The sequence below is a fragment of the Orycteropus afer genome, unplaced genomic scaffold (genome assembly GCF_000298275.1).
Source record: "Orycteropus afer afer isolate SDZICR_OR568_19922 unplaced genomic scaffold, OryAfe1.0 scaffold01221, whole genome shotgun sequence".
NCBI lineage: Eukaryota > Metazoa > Chordata > Mammalia > Tubulidentata > Orycteropodidae > Orycteropus > Orycteropus afer.
The window spans coordinates 160,412-166,139 of NW_006922808.1; positions in this window are offsets into that span (position 1 = coordinate 160,412).

The window sequence follows — 5,728 nt, forward strand, 5'->3', positions numbered from 1 at the left end:
AGGAATTTATAAGGTCTCTGATAATGTAGTGCCTAAGGCACTTGACTGCTAACCAGAAGGATGGTGGTTCAAACCCGACAGCCATTCCTTGGAAGGAAGGTTGGGCAATCTACTTCGGTAGTGATACTGCCTCGGAAACCCAGGGTCGGATCGCTATGAGTCAGGTCCAACTTGACGGCACATAACAACAACGACAATCTAGGAATTTAGCCTCCTCTCTCCTCCCATCCCTGGTAACCAATAAAGAAAGTTTCCTTCTACATATAAACCTCTCCTAGACTTTTTACAATAGTGGACTAATACAATACTTGTCCATCTGTGATTGACTTATTTCATTCAGCATAATGTCCTTTAAGTTCATCCATGTTACATGGTATATATATCACTGTTTGTTTATCCATTCCTCAGTTGACTGGCATTAAGATTGTCTCTGCCTCTTTGTTATTCTGAGTAGTGCTGCAAAGAACATGGGTGTGCATATATCTGTTCATGTCCTCACTCTCACTTCTTTCGGATATATGTCTGGTGTTCTTTTTCAGCCAAGATCTATCTGCCTGAAAAGTACAAATTATGAATGTTGGAAAATTGAAAATTGTACAAAATGAAATGGAATGCATAAAGATGGATGTCCTATGCATTAATGAGTTGAAATGGCCATTTAGGTTTGGACAATTGTATGGCCTACCATGCTGGAAGGTGATGGCTTACCATGCTGACAAAGACTGGTGATACACTCACAGTCAAAAAGACCATCTCAAAATCTTTCCTAAAGTACAATGCTGTCAGTGATGGGATTAAAAAAAAAAAAAAAAAAAAACAACTCACTGCCTTCGAGTTGGATCCTCTTAGCGACCCCTCCTTGAGTTTCTGAGGCAGTATCACTACAGAAGTAGATTGCTCAATCTTCCTTCTGAGGAGTGGCTGGTGGGTTTGAACCACCAGACTTCTGGTTAGCAGTTAAATGCCTTAGGCACTATGCCACCAGAGCTCCTGGTAGAATAATAACCATATGCAAACAGGGAAAACCAGTTAATCTGAGTGTTAGTCAAATTTATGCCCTGCCTTTGTTCTCTAGTGCCATTGTAACAGAAATACCAAGTGGATGGATTTGGCAAACAAGAGTTTATTCTTTTACAGTAAAGGAGTCTAGAAGTCTGAATTCAGTGGACGAGCTCTAGGGGCTAAGTAAAAGCCCCTAGACACTGCCTCGGGTTTCAGTTCTACCTTTATTGCAGTCCCACTGGAGCCTGAGTTGTCTCCTAACTCAGGCAGCTGATGGCTGCTGTGGCTGATGAACCCAAGGTAAGCAGATAAAACGGCACAATCCCAAGACTGGTACAAAACACAACAAGCCATAGTTCAAGTCCAGAACCTGTAGATAAAGACTCGACCAAATGCAGGATCCAGATGTTCCAAAGACCTAGAAACCTTTTTCAAAGCTTCTCCATATACAGCTGAAGCAGGCCACATGCTGAAGACCATTCCCCTTCAACTGATTAGGTGCGCACAAGAGATTGCACTATGAAGATGGTTGCAATCATCAATGGGAGTAACTACATACAGCTGCCAAGCACTCAAAACTATGGTCCAGCCAAGATGACACACAACATTACTTACCACATAGACCAACTGCAAAAGCCAAAAATGAGGAAATTGAAGATTTTTACCAACTTCTGAAGTCTGAAATTGATAATACATGCAATCAACATGTGTTGTCAGTTACTGGTGATTGAAATGTTAAAAGTTGGAAAAAAAGAAGGGTCACTACTTGGAAAATATGTCTTTGGGGATAGAAATGATATCAGAGATTGAATGATAGAACTTTGAAAGACCAAATATTTATTCATTGAAAATACCTTTTATCAATAATATAAATGGTGAATACACACATGGACCCCTCCATGTGGAATACACAGGAATCAAATTAACTACATCAATTGAAACAGGCAATAGGAAGGCTAGATGTCGTCAGGAGAAAGCTAGAAAGATTGGCCAGAGCTTTTCCATATATATTGGAAACAGGCCACATCTCAAAGGAAACTCCCTTTCAATTGACTGGCTGCTTGTAGCAGATCTCATCATGGAAATGATTACATTAAATCATATCTTTTCATGGAGAATGACAACATCATAACTACTAAGCCACTTAGAATCAAGTCCCAGCCAAATTAACATACAATGTTAATTATTATCGGTACTCTGAGTTCAATAGCTAGTTTCAGAGTCTCTTCTGACATCCATTTTGGTCTTTCTTTAATCCCTTATCTTTATAAAGACCTTTCGTTTTCTTCAAGTATGATATCTGTGATATCATTCCACAACTCATCTGGTCTTTGATCAGTGGCATTCAATACATCAAATCTATTCTTAAGATAGTCTCTAAATTCAGGTGGGATGTAATCAAGGTCACATTTTGGGTCTTTTAGATTTGTTTTTATTTTCTTCAGCTTCAACTTCAAATTGCATATGAGCAATTAATGATGTGTTCCCCAATCAATCTCTGTTGTTGTTGTTGTTCGGTGCCATTGAGTAGACTCCAACTCATAGCAAACTTATGCACAGCAGAACAAAACACTGCCTGGTTCCGTGCCAGCTCCGTGATCCTTTCTATACTTGAGTCCATCATCACAACCACTGTGTCAATCCATCTCATTGAGGGCCTTCCCCTCTTTCGTTGACCCTCCCCCTTACCAAGTATGACATCCTTCTCCAGGGGATGATCCCTTCTGATAACATGACCAAAGTAGATGAGACAAAGTCTGGACATTCTCACTTCCAAGGAGCATTCCAGCTGAACTTCCTCCAGGACAGATCTGTTAATTCTTTTTGCAGTCCATGGTACTTCCAGCATTCTTCACCAGAACCACAATTCAGAGCAGCAGTTCTTCTTTGGTCTTACTTATTCATTGTCCAGATCTCACACGTATATGAGGCAATTGAAAATACCATGGCTTGTGTCAAGCACAATTTATTCCTCAAAGAGACATCTTTGCTACTCAGCACTTGAAAAAGGTCCTTTGCAGCTGACTTGTCCAGGGCTATACATCATCTGATGTCCTGACTGCTGCTTCCATTGACGTCAATTGTAGAACCAAGCAAGGTGAAGTCTTTGGAAACTTCAATCTTTTCCCTATTTATTGTGATGCTGCTTATAGGTCCAATTATGAGGATTTTTGTTTTCTTTATATTGAGATTTAATCCATACTGCAGACTGTATTCTTCAATCTCTAGACTTTTCATAAAGTTGGAAATGTACAACAGCCCTCCATCATTCAACTGAAGTGGTATATTTGAGATAAGACACAAGTAGGGCCTGAATGCACAAATAAGTTGCATGAAGAAGTGACCCAAAGGCCTGTGGCCTCTAATCCAGACAGTACTTTCCCTCTCTCAGTCTGCACTTATGGCATCACAGGAAGTTCCTTATGAGCAATTGACTGAGGTAGAGAAATTTTGTGACTTTTTTACAGTTCATTTTACACTTTATGCAGACACCACTAAAAACTGGACAGTAGCAGCACTGCAGCCCTTTCTGAGATCTCACTGAAAGACAATGGTAAAGGGAAATCGGCACAATAAGCAGTACTTTCAGCAGTGTATCTGGTTGCTCAGTTTACACGGAAAGAAAAATGGCCAGATATTGATTGTGTACTGATTCATTAGCTGTGTAAATGGTTTGGCTGGATAGTCAAAGACTTATAAGGAACATGATGGAAAAATTGGTGAAAAAGAGGTGTGGGAAAGAGATATGTGGATAAAATTCTGAATGGGCCAGAGAAGAAAAGATGTTTGTGTGTCACATGAATCCTCACCATGGATGACCAGAACAAAGGAGGATTTTAGAAACCAAATTATCAGGATGACATGTTCTGTGTACACCAGTCATCCTTCCGTTTCAGTGACTCCTGTTCTTGCCCAATGGGGTCATGAGCAAATCAGCCATGGTGGAAGTGATGGAAGTTGTTCATGGGTTGAGCAATGTGGATTTCAACTCACTGAGGCTGACATGGATACAGATATTGCTGAATGTCCAATCTGCCAGAAACAGAACCCATCTGTGATTGTTATGCCCAGATCTCGAGTCCCCAAAAACCACCAAGGAGCCGATTCCACTGCAAAAGCATAGGAGTTGTTTATTCAAGCTCAAGATCGGACCCCCAACCGTCACTGACGCAGCGGTTCAGGATTGAGAGCCCCGAACTCAGAGGTAATCGGGTTTTTATAGGGGGGTACAGCAGGAAGGAGGAAGTTTCAATCAGAAAATTACAGGATTGGTTGATATTATCCAAGTTGCTAGTTGTTCCTACTTGATTGGCTCTGTCTGGTGGGCCGAAGCCACCAACTGTCGTTTCTAACTATTTTAGGTAAGGTATTTCTCTACCATTTACTGATTGGTTGTTGCTAAGGAGAATGCTTGGGTATTGATGAGGTGGGGGTAGTCAGGACTCTTTGTGGTTTTTCCAGTAACTAAAGCACTAGAGCATGGAGTACGTGCTAAGGCATATTACAAAAATGGCTACATACATACAGGGTGGTTATATAAAAACATGGCCTCACATGATATGAAAATATTCTTCAGGGTGGCAGATTGATTACATGGACCACTTCCATCATGGAATGGACAGCATCTTGTTCTTATTGGAATATACTTTTACTCTTTATATGGATTTGCCCTCTTTGCACATAATGTTTCTGTCAAAAATATCATTCAGCAACGTGAAGAATATCTTATCCACCATTGTGGTATCACACACAACATCAGCTAGATCAAGGGAATTACTTCACAGCAAATGAAACATGGCAATGGGCTCATGCTCATGGAATTCATGGATCTTACCATGTTTCCCATCATCTTGAAGTAACTGGCTTGAAAGAATGATGGAATGGGCTTCTAAAGATGGAATTATGGTACCAGCTATGTGATAATCCTTACAGGATTAGGGCAGTGTTTCCCAGGAGGCTGTGTATGCTCTAAATCAGTATCTGTTTTCCCAATAGCCAGGATTCAAAAGTCCAGTAAGCACTTAGTGGAAATGGGTTTCACATAGGTCACTAATATGTTTAGTGACCCACTCAAAAACTTTTTTTTGTTTCACTTCCCTGTGGCCCTATGCACTATGAGTCTTGAGGTCTTAATCACAAGGTAGGAGTACTCCCACCTGGTGATACAATACTGGTTCCATTAAATTGGAAGTTAAAGATGCCTTTTGACCATTTCAGACTCCTCAACCATCTGGACCAAAAGGCGAAGAAGGAAGTTACTGTATTTTCTGGTGTGAATGATCCTGATTAACAAAAGGAAATTGGATTGATATTACATAATGGAGGTAAAGAAGGATATGTCTGGAATAAAGGAGATTCCTTAGGAAGTCTCTTATTACTATCATGCCCAGTGTTAAAGTCAATGGAAAATTACAGTGACTCAATCCCTAAATGACTTCTAATAGCCCTGACCCTTCAGGAAGCAAGAATTGAGTCATTCTACCAGGCAAAGAGCCATGGCCATCTGAGATGCATGCTGAGTTCAAAGAAAAATGAAATAGATGGTGGAAGAAGGTAGTTCTAAATACCAGCTACAAGCTGACCAGTTGCAAAACCGTGGAATGTGATTGTTACAAATATTTCTTTCTTATATGTGGGGAGCTCTGGTAGCATAGTGGCTAAGACACTTGCCTGCTAACCAGACGGCTGGCGGTTCAAACCCACCAGCCACTCCTCGGAAGGAAGG